Raw genomic sequence first — 18,534 nt, 5'->3', positions numbered from 1 at the left:
AAAAATTATACTAGGGGGTCCCCATTTTTAGGAGAAATGGGGAATGTATTGTAAAACCACAATAGGGCCAATGGGTACTTTAGAATCGGGTACCCAATTTTAAATCGGTTAAGTATCAAGTGCCTGATTTCGATAATGGTTAAATTAGAATCGGCCACCCAATTTTTGAATTGCAAATCAGTTGCCAAATTTTAATGCCATGGGGTGAAAATCTACCATGGATGGGAATTTCCACTAGGTTTTTCCTTGGGGAAAGGCATGGAATGAACCAAATTTTGACTAAGGCATTTAATCGACAATTTTAGGGATTGTCATCATTTTTATACAATCTTCCCCATTAAATTTTTTTACAAAATAAAAACCCACTGTAGGTCTTACTATTTTGATTTCAAAAATGTAAATTTTATAGTGTTATGAGTTCATTTGCTATTTTTGCATTATTTATTAATCAAAAGTGTCTCTTAAACATAAAATAGTGAGATTCACTAAAACTCTAATAACTTTTTAAATTTTTCATATTTTTTAAATTAATTTACATGTCATCAATCTTCAACCAATTCGTTTGAAGTTTAAATAAATAAAAGTAAAGTTTTGATTAAATTATGGTGCTTGTACACGAGAGGTTTTAGAAATTAGATTAATTGTCAATTAAAATTATTATTAATAAAATATTCATCAAATCATCAATCTTTGGTGTATCAGGTAACTTCATTTAAAAGGCTTCACAAAAAATATTTAGTTGTGTCAAATTATGGTGTCCATACATGATTGTGGTATGGTCCTGAAACAAACATTTTGAAAAAGTGATTTTTAAAGATCTATACCAAAAATATATATTATATGGGTATACAAATAAATTACATATTCAAAAAGGAGATTCTAGACACTACAATTTTTATTTTTGAAGTTTTTTAAATATTTAATCTCTAAATGCCTCAAATTTTGGCATCAATTGACAAGATATTTCAAAAATAGGAAAAACACTTCAACTTTTTGGCCAAAAGTGAGACCCAACTTCTTGCACTGACCCATTTATCTTATCATATCTTATCTCCCTCTTCCTCTTCTTCTATATTATCTATTTGTTTTTATCTACCTCTCATCCTCTACCGTTATCTCTCCCTTTACCTTTCCCTATCTCTTTATCTATTTAACTCACTCTCCCTCCCCTCCCTCTCACTCCATGAATGCTTATGTTGTTATCACTCTATACCTCTATTTGTCTCTATCGCTTCCTCTTCCTCTATATCATCTATCTCTTTTTCTCTACCATTATCTCTCCCTTTACCTTTCTCTATCACTTGATATATTTAACTCTCTCCCTTTCTCACTCTTATCTTTTCCTTGATCTCTTTCTCTCTAAAATCCTAAATCTATATCTCTATCCTAGTTTTTGTCTAGTGCTAATGATTAAAAATGGTGTGAGTTCCATTTGATAATCAAGAAGAGAATAATATATAACTAAGGGAATTTTTCTAGTTATGATTCTCTACTAGCATGCATGATATGCTTAAACATATACTCCAAATGTTTCATCACTTCTTCAAGTTCTATAATTCAAATATTGGTATGGATATCTTTCCACGTTGCACATATTTTTAGTTGTCAATGTAGAAGGTGCAAATTTTTCTAAATCATATGTATTGATCATAGCATGATATTAAGTACTTAGTTTCATATGGGATACTCTGGCCTCTTGTTCTTGGGCTTAAATGCCCAAGGATACAATAATATAAAACATGAACTTAATAAGAAAATATGAGCCATCCTACCTGTAGGTCAGTTCAGAAGTGCATTTCTAGGAAAAATTTAATGCATTCATAATCCTAATTTATAACTTTCTAGCCTTATTCTCACTCATCTGCACCTCTACAACCATTATTCATTAGGCAAGAACTATGACACCTTGTGTCTCTTGTTTCATAGTTATATCAACCAACAATTATTGGTCTATTAGATACCTCTACTTAACGAAATTCAATGAACAATAATTAAAATAGAAAAATAAAACATTATCAAATCCAAATTCAAAAAGGGAGCGGGATGGGAGGAGGGGAGGGGTTCAGAGTCTTGGTCCCTTAAAGTGCTTGGTCTCCATGACTTATTTAAATTATTCATTCATTCATAGTCTACATTCAAATTTTAAAGACATCAAAATGGATAAGGATAATAAAGAGAATAATAAACCAATGTAGATGCAATTTGTTGTTGTTATGTTAGAACAATTAGATGAGTGGCAACACTCAATACAAAGTTCATACTCAAAAACCTCATTTTTGAGTGAAGAATCCAAGTGCAAAGGAAGATAATTCATAAGTAAACTCAAGCATCTTGGAAAACATCTTGATAACTCAAATTGTAGAGGCGATGATTTAGTGAGTTTGTCTCTTCTCTTAGAAGAATGTATGTTGGGGGGGGGGAGGGGTGCGCACGCTATAAGAACCAACATCAAATTAACTCATTTGGATAATGTTTCAAAGTTGTGTGTGATTCTTCCATGGAGGTTGTGTGAGGTTTATTGGGGGAGTGAGGCAGACAAGCAATGACTCATCCATAAGAGTTGCAAGGATGGAAGTGGAAGCACTAGCACTACTTTTGAAGGTGTAACTTGCAATGAATAGGGTAAACTTGCAAATGTTTCTCAATGGATGTTTTGTGCCCATTTTTTGTTAAGCTAAGATACCTCCATGGCCTCTATTTACACTACAATAAGTTGAGAAGAGATAATTTGTAAGCTTAGAGAGTTTGTCGATCTTTATATCAATGTCAATACATGGACTGTTTATTCTAACCAGTGCTTTATAGGGACTATCTCAATGCATATCCATAGCCTTCCTTTAGAGCATAGAGACAATTAAGTTCTTGAAGAAATTGAGAATCAAGTAGAGATATTTCTCAAAATTGATTTTCTCTTTTCTGAAAATTCAAAGCTTCCACCTTATAGATTTGTTTGCTTTTTTACTAAGATATATGAAGATTCATTCCAAAAGTGGTGTTTCAAAAAAAATTAATTAATGAAGGATCTAATTCAGTTTGTACATCACCATGATACAAATACGATCTAAGATTGAAAGATAAAGGAAAATGGAGACAAATAGTAAAAAAGTTCACTTCTTAGTTTCCTACCATAGATAAAAAGATGAAGACTCAATGAACAATTGTGATAACTCAAAGATTAACTACAATAAAAAAGAAGATATTTAAACTCAAATATTTAACATATATCCATTCTTTTCCTCAAATGCAAAACGAAAGGCTCAAATATCATTTAGTCCCTTTACAAAAATCATGTTTGGAACAAGAAAAATACCCTCTTCTAGACTAAATTACAATCAAAATTCCTAAAAATATAATTCTCTTGGATACCATAACCTCTTACCTTGTCTTCCTTTCAAATATATGAAAATCCTTTCTACTACCATAACATGTGGTATATAGTTGCCAAGCATACTACATACACAATATCTAGTCTAGTAGAAGTGAGGAATAATAATCCTCTAATCATATGTTTGTAGTTACATTTATTTTCAGTGAATCATCCTCCTTAGTCAACTTAGAGCCAATAACTATAAGAGTGAAAACAAGTTTTGAATTTTTTCTAAATCAATATACTTTAGTGATTCTTTCACAATACTAAGATTGAGAAATGAAAACACCTTTACTATTCTAACTTACTTGTAATCCAAGAAATAAATTGAACTCACTGATCATTAACATTTCAAATTCCTTCTACTTTTCTTTAGCAAATTTATTGAAACATGGTCACAACATATTTCCACAAATTAATATATTAGAAAAAAAAATCTAAGTTAAGAACAATGGGTTATATTTGAAAGGCTTGATAGTTAGAGGATATTATTAAATTAAATGAAATGTACCTTTTTTAATCCTTTTGGTGTCTGTTTAAACTATATAATTTTTAGAAGAATGGTACTATAATGCTAAATATTATAATAATTGTCAAGATATTGTTGAAATTGATTGTTCAACACTACCCATTCCATAAATGTCACTATGTACTAGAGCTCCAATGAATTTTATTAGTTAGGATACTATAGCATCCACTAGATGTTTTTTTTGTTGTGTTTTACTAGCCAATAAAATCATTTGATTTTTTCATAATAGTTGTGTATTATGATGTTTCTATATTGTTCTTTCATTTTCTAAATTTTTTTAACTTTGTAAAGATTTTTTTTTGCATATGATTGTACATTGAATAGTCAGTGTTGTGGAGTTTTATTTCTTATTTTTAAAAACATAAAAAAGTTCTAAATAGAAAATGAACACTTAAAACTTGTGCTTAGAAAAGACAAGTGCTTTCTTACTTTTTGCAGTATGAAGAGGAGGTCCATACAGACTGATTTGTCAAAAACGCATTTAGTGAAAGTCTATCTAAAATGTTTGTGTCACATTTGCACTATAGTTTTGTGGATTTTTTTAGTGCATGGAATTGATATTTTGTTCAGACAGTAGGTAAGTGCTTGTCTGAATAGCTTTGAATTTATTGCAGCTATCAAAAGAGTAGTCTTGGGAGCCTCATTTTCCATAGAAAGGTACTATTTGAATGGACACATTGCTTCATTTGTCTGAGTAAACAAGGAAATCATTAAATTCTCAAATCTGCAAGATTCCTTAATTGATAGTTGATTGCCTCTATCGAGATAGTCTTTGTGGATGTCGGTCTTCAGGAGTTATAAATACAGAGATGAGCAGAGTTGTATGGTTATCAAGATTAGATTGAAAAAGTTAGAGAGTGCTTTGTGCTTCTCAGGTAAGCATGTTTTTCTCTTCCCATTCAGTTCATTGTTTTCCTTGAAAATGTCTTGTGTTAGTAGCAAGACTAAAATATTATTTGGGTTAAGGTGTTCATAGTTTTTCCTATTTCGTGTTTGTCTTAGTTTAGATCTCAAACTGTATTCTTTTGAGACCTTTAAATGTTGTCACAAATTGGCCTCTGCTCCAGCTTTGAGCAATATTTGTCACGGGGATGTGGTAAGGGTTTTTCTAGTTTTTGTTGTTTCTACTTTCAATGTGATTTCATGATATCCTTGTTGTCTTTAAGATTCTGACTTTAAATCATAAGTGAGGGTTTCAAATTTGTGATCTTTTCATGAAGTGGATGTAAAAAAATTTAAGTTTGTTTATTTTTGGAAGCCAATTCGAGTTTAACATTTCTCAAATTTACTTATTATGTTTTCGAATGTGATTTTTAAAGATTTGACTATAAATGTAAGTAAGGGTTTCAATTTGTAAGTTTTTAAGGAAGTGGATGTAAATATTTTTTGGTTTGTTGATTTTTTATAAGCCGATTCGATTTTAAGGTTTCTTAGACTTACTTATTTTGCTTTTGAATTCGATTTGATAGGATTTTGACTGTAAATGGATGTAAAGGTTTTAAATTTTTTTTTCTGAGATGTCAATTTAAGTTTAAAATATAGATAGTTGTGGATTCAAAGTATAAACAATCTTGAGGTCTCATTTTGTGATTCAAGCTCTAGAATTTTTATCCAGGTGAGGCACTGCAGTGAACATTCATAGATTTTTTGAGATATGTCTAGTATTACTATTTGTTGATGGGATATATGTTTCATTTTTTCCCAAATCTATGCAATTTAAAAGTATTTGAAATGAATTATCCTCCCTTTCTTTTATTTTTCCATTTTAAAAAGTAAAGTTCATAAGTCCTATCTAATATGTTCATGTTATTGAAAAGTATTTGCCAAGATGAGGACTCTAGTGTCACTCATGCAATCAGACATGATATGCATACTACCAAATACTATTTATCTATTGTCATTAAATTCTTTTTTAGGTCTAGGTTAGATTTGAGAATCAAGTGGAGGTGTTTTCCCATGTTCAAGTCTTGGTAGCCCCCAGCAAGGCATTTGCTAACAACATAAAGTGGATACAACAATTGAAGGCCATATAATATTTAATATAATTCATTTGTGTCCATAATATTTGCGCCTAGGAATCAACAACAGATATTTCTCAATTTTGAAATTTCTAGCACATGGCCAAACCTTTACTTGAGATGAGCTTGGGAAACTTTTGGCAGTCCCTAAGAAGGCATTTGTTGCCTAATAAAGATGGCTAAACTTTAAGGGCCAAGTTACCTATTCGTGTTTAAGATGATGATACGACAATATATTGTGGATCTAGGTTTGTTTTTAGTTTATATATTAGAAAATTTTAATAAAAGTTATATGTATTTGCAGTTCAAAAGTTAAGAACATGAATTGAGCTGACAATACCAAATAGCATGATATAATAAATGAAACTAGCTACCCTTTTTTTTTGAAACACAAGACAATATCATTAGTAGCAGTTATTACCATAAATAGAAAACTGCAAATATCACCACTAAATAAATGTAAGCAATGATATGCAGTAGATAGTTTATATATGTTGAAAACTAAGACGTGTTGTTTTCATTAATGTGAAGCTAGCAATGATCACTTTTACAAAAAAATGTAGCTGGAAATATTAATAATATTGTCAGGACTAGTAATTAATATTATTCTCATTTAAATATTTTCTTCCATTTTGTCTAATACTCTTAAGTGTTTGGCTTAATTTCCAAGGCTTGATTTTGTTATTTAATTACTTTTAAAATTCATGAGTCGTTGACTTCTGGTTCACCCCTTGACCCTAAGTATGCCATTTTTTGGACAGTGAAAGCATTTTGGTTTTGCTTTAGTTAATTTTTGGGCTTCACCATGTTTTGTATTTCATGTTTGTAGATACAAATGGCTTTGATTATATTGTTGAATCTCCTAATTTATTCCAACTAAACCATTTTTGAATTTGGACTTCGCTATTATAAACCTATGAGTTTTAGTGAGGACTGAAAAAGTTGTCCAAATGTATGCTTACAATATTTTTCTTAGAATTATTAAAAAATAATTCTTTTCATAGCAATGTTACTAAATTAAATTAGGTGTCAATTTAGCATGATATGGAATATATTGTATGATAGTTTTAAAATTATGTGTGAATTGTTCCACAAGTAACATTATTGATTGTAACAATCTGATATAAGTATATATTTTTTGTTAAACTTGATTCAAAAGTGTGTTTACATGGGCTGAATTATATGCCACCTATTTTTTAAGCCTTGAAGACATATTTCTGAAACATGTTGTTGTTCTTTCATATGATTTAACTATGGGGTCTATTACTCTTTGCAATGCATGTGTTGTTTTTGTTCTAATTGGTTGCTAACAAACTCTGCCCTAGACATGACATATCCTTGGTTTTCCTTGTGTAGCTATTTCATCTTTCACTATTTTTACATTTTAACTTGTGAAGCCCATTGCTATCTAATTAAAGCTGAATATATTCTTGTTACTCTAGACATAATCGATGAGATAGTCCCCATTTTGTTTCTATAGGTGATGTAGTACCACTCCTCTTCTTTGAAAACTCATGTAATTTTTTGTTTTATGTTTTTCTATTTGGAATAGGTTTAGATTGAATGCATTATTTTTTCGAAAAACGTTTTTAAAAATTTAAGGGGGACCTCCTTTTTTTTTTTGACAAAAATTTAGACAGCAAGAAGTCAACCTTTTTTTGAAATTCTTCATGTCCATGAAGCTTTTGTTCTAAAGCTTAATGCAAAAATGTATCTTTGACTTATTTTAGTTGACAAATAGTCATCGCCAAAGTTATCTTGACAAAGTCTAACTGTCATAGTAACCCTGCCCTCCACTTTAAGCCAATTTCATTTTGAATAATAGTTACAACAATCAAAGAAAGAGACATGAAATCCTATAAAGATAGATGTATCAGTTTTCTTTGTAAAAGTAAATGTCAAATTTTGTGTGGAACTCCATTGTAACAAGGTTGAATGGATAGAGAAGAAAAATTAAACTATGATTGGGATTGGTACTAGGTAAAATAAGTATAGATTATTTGATATATCTAGAAATATGGTAATTTACATCCATAACTATTTTCTTATCTAATTTTGTAGACATTTCTAGCAGATTTGGACCTTTCAAAATGTGTGACCGAATTTTTATTCCATGCCCTAGCTCTTGCTAGGATTTATCAATTACTGGTGCAATTGAATCAATACATTTGGAGGATGTGTTTGTTACTGAATGCCCAAATGTCGAGAAATCTTTGTCCATGGTTCTCAGTGAAGAATTCTTACAAAATAAGTCTAGATCAACACATTATGCAGATATTGTTTTTAAATTCCTAACCAATTGAATGGACCTCTTAGAAGATAGACAAATGGTAAAGCAATTGGCAAATGCATATGTTAAGCATTACTTCAGGCCTCAAGAAGACTATGATCCATACATTGACACATATGTTATAGAGATGAGCAATGACCTTATAGGTGGCTTATTCTCCCCAGAATCTTTCACTTCATGTGCTATGACAACTTGTGTGTATAATTCCTTAAAAATTGCAATTGACAATCAATATAAAGCAGTTGTAGATCATGCCTTGAATGCTCACTATTTCAAGTTTTCCTAGTAGACTGCTTTGAGAATCTCAGATGTATGCAATGCACTAATATTCCTCCAAATTCATATGTCTCCTCCTCTAATTACATCCTATGCACGGAATAGCTACTCATTGGAATCATTGTTTTCTTCTTAGTTTACCAAAATTCAAAACAACTGGCCACAACTGGTTATCATGGATGACCTTGTCATTATTCTATGTATATAGTCTATAGCATAAGAAATTGAAAGACAATAATTTGTATACGCCTGTGACCTTGTTAAAAAAAGAATCAATTCTACCTATTCTATGAAAACTATGGCACATATAGTAGACTATTCTTCTATGATTTTATTTGCAATGATGTCTAATAATTTAATTTTTGCATAAAAATAAACGATCATCAAATTTAATATATTCAATATATAGGGATATATTATTTCATTGAGAATAGTAAAGGAAATCCATTTTAAATTATGAACATGTGAATGGAATAAATTTAGTTGACATGTTTGTTGTCTGATAAATATTTTGTAGTTTGTTACTACTATATCGTTTCATTTTCCATATTGCAATATTCTTTAGTAGATTTTGTAACTGAAAGAAGATCTTTGAATGAAATGTATATGTAAACTATATAATTCTTGTTTGATTAATAATCTTATTATACATTAAACTTTCTCAGATTCGTCAACACTGGTTGGAGAACTTCAAGTTCATAAAACATTTGAAGATAGAAACTTGAAGAATATGGTATGTTTCCATGCGTATTCTTCATAAGAACAATTTCATTTATATATTTTCTTGTATTGCCTATAGAATTCAATTTGTTTGAATATTTTTTGGTGTTTAAGAATATGTTTTCAATCCAATAAACATGACAATACAATATTGTACAATGATGATGTTTATTACAATTTCAAAACCACAATATTATTAGCATATGCTATTGTTTGCAAATATCTTCGATTAGTTATTGTATTCATATGTGAACAAATTTCATCCTTCCCTGCTTTTGAAACATATTGTTATTTACGCTTGTTGAATTCCTAAATGATTTTTTAGTTGTAGTATCATTTATTCTCTCCAATTTCAACATTCCATAGAAGCATTACTTGAACAATGGAGGAGTTTTAGGTTGATGGGTTGTTTTACATTTTTTGATGAATACCATCAATTGTCTCCTCCAATTTCTCATTGCTTGAACAATGGACAACCATGTTTGTTGTCATAAAATGCAAAAATATTTAGTTATTATTGGATGGTCTATTAGGAGAAAATTTGTGAAAAGAAATGTGCAAAATGTGTTGCGCAAATGTTGTTGGTAAGGTACTTGCAACTCGACCAAGATCTATTGAAAAGAGTCAGAAGAATATATAAAACATATTAATAAGTAGAGAACAAACTAGGTCAACCACCTTCCAGAACAAGTAAAACAAATGTGTAAAATGTTCTTCTTCGGCATAGTTGTTGCCCATCTTCCAGTGAGAGAAGTATATATAAGTTACATATCCTTTATAGTGGTTTCTTTGAAGCTTGAATAAGCAATGCATGTGTGTACAATGATCTCATTCAACATATTTGATGTAGCATTTCTCCTCAGTCATACAAGCATATTACCAAGTGTAAGGTAAATATGCTTTGTAATATTTGATACTTAAGCTTGCAGACATTGATTTAAGAAACACAACTTTAGATGTTGACAGAGTTGAATTTCTCTACCTGTCTAGAAATGTATCAATTTTTGCTTCAAACGCAATTGGTAGGCCATTCAAATCCCTAATTATCATGCTATTAGAAGCTAGTTGTTCAATTATTTATAATTATAATGTCCACTAGATAGATACCAATATACTATTCATTATGGTAGGGTGGAAATGCTTTAAATACATAATTGTCATATATAAAGTTTAGGGTTGCATATACAAAGAATTCCCCCACATAAAATTGTTGCGGGATTTCTGAGAGCACCATGCCTCTACCTAAATTGTTCATGTTTCTTAACATATGCATTCTTCTGATGTTGTTCTTTACTGTCAAGGAAACACCTTTGTTCATTTCCCTATTAGTGTCCTATGAAATAATTTTTTATTTGACTTTGTACATAATTGAGAAATATATGTAGTGTGCGGAAGTTCAAAGAATATAAGATAGAAAGAGATACACATTTGCAGACTCGATGTTTCTACATTGCATCTTCCTATAAGCTATGGCTAGCTAAAAATAATGGTAATAACTAATGAAATGTTACAATAGTTGTATTTTGAAACTCTCAAGGAGAGACATTATTTGAATTAGCTTTGTTATCATGTAATTCAATTGGTCTAATTTGTTGTCCAATGCATTTACGTTGGACATTGTCGGTGAAATTTATAGATTTGAATACTTATAATAAAATATATGCTACTATATTGACAATAATGAAACCATGCTACATGTTTTGCATTCTTCTACATAGAATTATTGTAGAAAGATTTTTCTATAATATCTTTGTTTTGTTTCTCTATTCAAATGGTCCACTTTGTCTAAATTGTTCACTTCTTTACAAAACCTAAAAATAACCATGGCTTGTTTGAAAGGGAAAATGATTATTGATTTGGAGAATGAAGACATGTCCAGCGTTAAAGAAAACAAAATCTTGTCTACCATATCCAAAAAATGTCCAAAACATAGGAAATAAAAGGGTGTTAGGAAACATCCTTGGGGACACTATGTTGCAGAGATAAGGGATCCAGAAACTAAGCGTCGCCAATGGCTTGAAAAATTTGAAACTAAGTTGCAAATGCATACAATAGAGTAGAACTCTCCATGAGAGGGATAATAGAATGTGTAGATTGCTATAGAAAATTTGTGGGAGAGAAAAATGATGCAGTAGTTAGTGTGAAGTCATTTATGATGGAAATTATGCTCTGTCGGACCCCAATACATGATGAGGAAAACATCAAGCCTCATTATGAAACATCAACAACTATACCCAATGGCATATGATAAAAAACACCATCACTAGATGATTTCCCATTTGATAGAAGAGTAGTATTTGATGTGCACTATGTAATGACACCTACAAAATTGAATTTCTCTATAGCCCAACACAATAAATATTTCCAATCATCAATAATTTGCCCAACCAATATGAAACTAGTTATGTCCCACCATATACAATGTCATTAACAAGATTAATAGAAAACATAGTTACCCAATACTCTATTGGAAATGATACTATAGACAATGTGTACAAGTTAGACAATACTTGCAATGTGCATTCAACCTTTTAAAAGAAACCAACTTTAACATACAATTGCAATGTTGGAGATTTGAATGTGTTGCAAACTGCTATGGAAATTTTAAAATCTAAAGACTTTCACTATAAAGGACTACAAGCAAAGAGTGGTATTTCCTTTTCCCATTTTTTCTTTGTTTTCTAATCACTGTCAATGGAGAACTCAATATACTCTACTCAAGTAATTTGAATAATTTTGTAGAAATAGAATGTGGGAAAAGACATTTGAATATGAAGAATATCTAATTATATTTTCCACATATTGTAGGGTATGAAAACATCAACAAGTATAACATAGAGGCAATCCTTCCATGGAACCCAAAAATTCTACCCATAGAATTAGATCCAAGCACCTATGATGTAAGTTTGTGCAATATGAATCAAACAAAGTGTATAAAAGAAATTTTGTTAATGCGACAAAACCAAATGCAAGGTGCAAAACATATGCATCTACTCTTTTGATAAATAATGTTGATATTAAATAGTTGTCAGTTACTAACAAGATAATTATGGATATTGGTATTGTAAAGTGCAAGTTATCCAAAATTGAAAATGTGATAAAAGCACACTCGTCAAAGATGTAGTTGGATTTATTCATCCAATATGAAATATTTGGGATCATGCAAAGGTTCTTGTACATAGGCCATAATCTTGAAGCATTCTATTCAGCTCTCTATAACGAGTTTCAATAGAACTATTAAAATACTTGCACACATAGGAAGTAATCTTGCAGCATTGTATTAAACTCTCAATATTGAGTTTCTATACCACTATTAAAATGCTTGTATACATATACACATATGTTACACAATAGAAAACCTCTAGAAATTATGATACAATGTAAAATAGTTTCCATTTATTCAACTATGTACAACACTGGTTTGAGAAAGTTTTCATAGAAAATAGTGTGATAGATTATGAGTAATACATATTCAAATGTGGCAAAGATAAATTCTGATTTTTTTCAATTCGTAAAAACTATTTTTGTCCTCATGTTTCCAGTGTTTGTAAAAAAATATAAGTGCCTACATAGACTACTTTACATGTTTAAAGAAGATCTTAAACATAAGTATTGGTCACAAAGTTTCTAAGTGCAATTGAAGAAAACTAACAAAGTATGTGTGCTTTATGCACAAGGTAAGACATGACAGCTAAAAATTAATGAAGTAGTCACAATTATCTAAAGAAGTTGTCTACTTTTGTGAGAATGCATTTATTCCACTTAGTATGAGGATCATTATCATTTCTTTAAAATTACTCCTCATCATATGCATTAACTATAACTACACATTACCAAAGAATATTTATAAATTGACAACTTGTAATAAAGTAATGTTCATGTCATGAAGATAACTAATCGATATCAACCATGCAACATTGATATAAAGTTGGCACAGCAAGGAGTATGTAGAGTAGAAGAATTCAAAAACAATGTTGGCGATTGCTTGTTTGACTCTGTTGAATATTTACTTCACTTTACAAAAACTTCTACAGACCTACAAAATGGTACAATAGACTATTTTTCAATGTGCCTTGAAAAAGAAGATCCAGAAGCAATACACGCATATAGTCATGAGTTGAACCCTCTTCTCATCAAAGACCTCAACAATGTAAATAACAAGAATACTTACTTTCAAAGAATGTGTTTGTCTGCAAAAGAACAAAACAATAGTAAGGAAACTGGTTTATGGGGAGACATATTTTGCATTCATTGGCTTTCAAAGTGGTTAAATATTCGTATATGTATCTTCTCACTACAAATAGGAAAGCAATAGCTAGACTTCAATTGAACATTGAACACAAAACCATATTGTATACTATTTCATGATACAAATCCTCATAATGGACATTTTGAATCTCTAGTACAATCAGAAGTAGTGCAATGCATAAACCATAAGATAAATTTACATAACTTTAGAAAAATGCCTACTAAAAATATGGACACCTTGAAAAATCATTATATTGGAGAAGAAGAAATGCAAAGAGGTAATAAAAACCACAAAGAACAACAAAATAAAGATACTACTAAGGAAATCATTCCACAATCTCTCAAAAACACAAAAAAAACATCTGATCTAAAATGATAAGCAATAAAGAATTAGTTTAGAATGCAATAAAGTTAGTTTGAATACTAATCAAAACCTATGAAATATTAATTCTCTACCTATATCACCAACAAATAACAGTTTAAAAAGAAAGAAAAGAAGATAAAAAAGACAACAATAGAAAGATATGAACTCCAAATAGAAGACACTCTGAAATATACATATCCAGTTTGTCACACTCTGCATTTCAAAAGAGATATCAAACATGTGAGAGCAAAGTGAAAAGATATATACAAAATGTTGACCCAATGTAATTACCCAAATGACGATGCAAACATATGCAAAACATTTAATAAAGCTTTGAAATAGTCAACACTTCCAAAATTTACAACACTGGAAAACATTGGAACAAATAGTCCTTTACAACATGTGAAATTTCTAAGTCAATTAGAGGAAAGGCTTGTGTCCTTGTGAGTTTCCTTTGCACAAATATGGGAACTAAGACATAGAAGATCACAAACGGGGCTAACTGGATCTATCATAAATGTGCCTGTCAATTTGAAAATTGTGCAAAAGGCTTTGCCCCTATCATTGAATAACACATCAACAGTTGCAGTCTCCCTTAAGCAACGACTTGAATATAAGAGTGTGTTTCAAAAAGGAATGGTAAGACCCAACATTATTATGCAAGCTTTTAATGAATTGTCACATACAACATTGTATAGATCACAAAATGTTGAGCTCAAAGATGCATGGTTGCAATTATTGGAGGAAGAGCAAGAACATGAAATGTTAAACAAATCTATGTCATTTGATTCTGATTCAGAAAGTGATACTGACAATGTCAACCCATCAGAGACACTGATACATGGATTTATAGATTCAAGAAGCATATGAAACATGGATGACAAAATTATTGAAATAGCACCTTCTCAAGAATCTTATCCAATAGGAATATTGAAAGATAAACATGTTGAGGAAATGAATTTTCATACATTATTTTTTGGAGAACCACGTAATAGTCATATCTTAGAAAATTTAAGTTATCAGAAAGTGGCATAATGGGAACTCCTAAACTGTCATTGTAATTTTGCACTCCATACAACAAATCTTTTCTTCAAAGCAATCAAGATACTAATACATCAAGTGTTGTCAACAATGTGGGTCAAAATAAAAAAAGGTCAACTTAAAGGTAGGAAATTCATTGCAAGAGACATTAAAAACAAGCCAAACTTAGAAAAGTTGTTGTAATCAGACATTGGATATGTTGATCTCAAAAGGATACAAATATCTCCAGACTATTTCCAACAACTAAAGAAATATGTTTTTTCTATGATATGTCAATTGGGACCACTAACTTTTTTCCTTTTACGAGTGCAGAACAGAATTGGGAACCATTAACAAAAGCTCTACATTCCTTGCACAAAATAGATGAATCAAGAGTAGAAAAAAATGAAACAACTTTTGAAAATAATACCAACATAAACAACCTCATTCACAAAGACCCTATTACACGTGCACATTATTATCAACATCGAATAAAAGCTATTTGAAAATTAATAATGAGTGATGTCTCCTTCAGTAGAGTTTCTGATTTCTTCTTTGTAACAGAATTTTAGAATAGAGGTAACAAACATGACCATCTCTTAATTTGGGTAGATAATGCCCAAATCTATGGGAGAGAAAGCAATATGGACATAGTTAATTTTGTCGATAAGTACTTAAGTTGTAGCACAGAGCACTTAAATCTATCTCTAGCAAAATTGCAGATACATCGCATACAAAACAATGCAAAAAGTCAAGAAGAAGAACATGTCAATACAACTTCCCCATCCCTCCCTTTCCATGAATAATGATACTTGAACCTCTAGTACAAAGATCTAATACAATATCAACAAATGCAACAAATATATTTTTTCAAGACTACAAAAAGAAAACTATGATAGTTCATGCACATCTGATATGTTTCTCAATGACCTTCAATTAACAGAGTATGACTACATCAACTCAATTAGGTATACATTAGATAGGCCAACTCTATTTCTTAAATGAAAACCTTCTCAAATTTGTAATAACAGGTTCTTGAAGAAAATGCCATCATTGTGGAGAGCAAATACAGATGCACAGTTTGTACTTAATGCATATGTTACAGCTATGTATTGCAGCTCATATATGGCAAAAGTAGACAAATAAATGACAAATACATTCAAATGCATTCAAAATGATCACCAAATAAATAATATAGATGCACTTCACATGATAAGAAAATTAGGAAATGTTTTACTTAACTTGCAATAAATGTCAGCACAAAAAGCTGCACATTTAGTCCTCTCAATACCACTCAATCAAAGTTCCTAAAGGTGTATATTCATCAACACAAGGCCTAATGACGATCACATTTTTGTGCTTAAATCTATAAAAGAATTGAGGGATGAGCCAGATGAATATGAGAATATAATAGCAAGATCTGCACTACATTACTATGTTGACCGTTTAGAAACTCTACAACACATATGCTTTGCTGAATTTGTTTTAGAATATAACATAACTAAACGTCTTACTAGGAAAAAAATAAAACCTACTATAATATATTTTAAGAATTACAACATCCATATAGACCCAAAAAATTACTACAGAGAACAAGTCCTACTATATGTTCCATTTATAGTAAATGTTTAAACAATCTTTGAAGAATTCAGGTGTTGACAACTAACATATGCATACCATGAACAAACAATTATAAAAAATTGTGCAAAGTTCAACTACAATATCAATAGCAAATGGGGAAACATCAGAGAAGTAGAAAATGAACTACATTTTAAGGAGTACACCAGAAAAAAGTCAAAGGAAGAAGAGAAGACTGACATAACACATGAAAATTACAACATATTAAAAGATATACCAACAAATTCATATAAAAATATGTGTATAGTATCAAACATCAGATTTGAAATAACCAAACACCCTCAAATAATGAATAACATTGACTACTTCAACTTACATCGATCACTTAATACCGAGCGACAAATGATAGTTAAAGACATCATAATGAAGAAACAAAAAGATACAACCACATCAATAAACCTTTTCTTGACAGGCAGTGCTAGCACTGGGAAAACATTTATAGCCAAAGCTATTTACCATGCACTTGTATGTCTATATAGTAATGACATCAATGATGACCCTGACAAACCTAAGGGATTGATAGCTACATATATAAGAAAAGCTACCTATAACATTGGTGGTGTCACCATACATTTTTCACTACAAATACCATTCAATAAGTCTGAATTTATCCCTTTAAACAATGATACACTTGACAAGATGTGCATACATTACTGCCAACTTCGAATCCTACTCATAGATGAGATATCCTTAGTTGGATCCTCTTTCTTGAGATACATTGACTTACGTTTGCGTGACATCATGCAAAAACCCACTGCTTATTTTCGAGGACTAGACACAATCTTCTGTGGTGACCTATTGAAATGTCCCTTTCTCTAATTTTATATGATATTTCAAGCCTCAAATCAGATCTTTAAAATCAAACAACCAATATTTCAAAGATCCACCAATTTCTCAATAAACCCCATATCGGGTATGCCAGAAATAGTGCCAAAAGCTTCACAGCTTCACCTATTATTAATAAATCTGGAAGTGGAAATTTTTACAGAAATTTGAGCAGAATAACAACCTATAAAATAAAATTTTCAGATCTGTATAACATGCACACAATAGCTCCCAAATGGAGGACAAAAACAATGCTCATCGGGCTCCCGAAAATAGCACAAAATAGCCCGGAATCACCACAAAAAATTAGTAATCTATCACAGAAGTATAATCATATCCAAATAAATATATTCAGCTCTATTTTAATATTTAAAATTTTGATATATAGTAGCAACCCAAACTGATATGAAATACTCAACCAGAAACACCAAACTCTTACAAAAAATACACCCAAAAACTCACAAATCTGCACTGTTCAGCACAAAGGCAAACTTTGCATGAGCATGCACATGGAATGGATTCAAAATCTCATCCTTAGCCTTCCTAAAAACCTACAAACTCCCATTCTTGGGTCTCCTTCTTCACGGGTTTGGTAGCCTCTGAAGAACAACAAAGCAATGCGCAAAAATCAAGTTCTGGAATGAGCCCAAAATGCCTCCAAACCCCTTAAAAGAGGGCATAACCATAACTCATGTCCAAGAGGGGTTAATAAAACATATTTTAATAATAATTTTCATTTATTAGTCCATTAGCTTCCAAAGATTATCCCCTTTTTCTGAAACTTCACCTTTTTGGGCTTGCCTGCCTTAGCAAAGATTATTATTTTTAATTATTTGAAAAGGGGACATGACAAGTCCTCCCCTTCCAAATATTGCTTGTCCTCAAGAAATGGCTGAAAAATAGACCAATCAATCCACCTGGATCCCAAATGTAGTCATGAACTATACTATTTTCAATTAACACAGGCTCCTGCAATATCCTCTGCAATATAACCAAGAGGAATCCATAATCAAACTAACAATTACTACTCAACCAAACTCCAAAGTCACAACTTCCACAGTCAGAAACCCACAAGACACAAACTCTTAGAACATCAAAACTCAAGTAAAGTGGACAAATCAAATTGCCAACATAGTAAATACCATCAACGCATCCCACTGGCCTATACGGAATGTACAATCCAACTCTGCAACAATGGTGAATGCTCCCGAATGAAACTATACCAAGTATGGAGAATCC

The sequence above is a fragment of the Cupressus sempervirens genome, chromosome 9 (genome assembly GCF_028749045.1).
Source record: "Cupressus sempervirens isolate cs-2001-9-10 chromosome 9, ASM2874904v1, whole genome shotgun sequence".
In the NCBI taxonomy this organism is placed as follows: Eukaryota; Viridiplantae; Streptophyta; class Pinopsida; order Cupressales; family Cupressaceae; genus Cupressus; species Cupressus sempervirens.
This window is presented reverse-complemented; position numbering follows the sequence as displayed.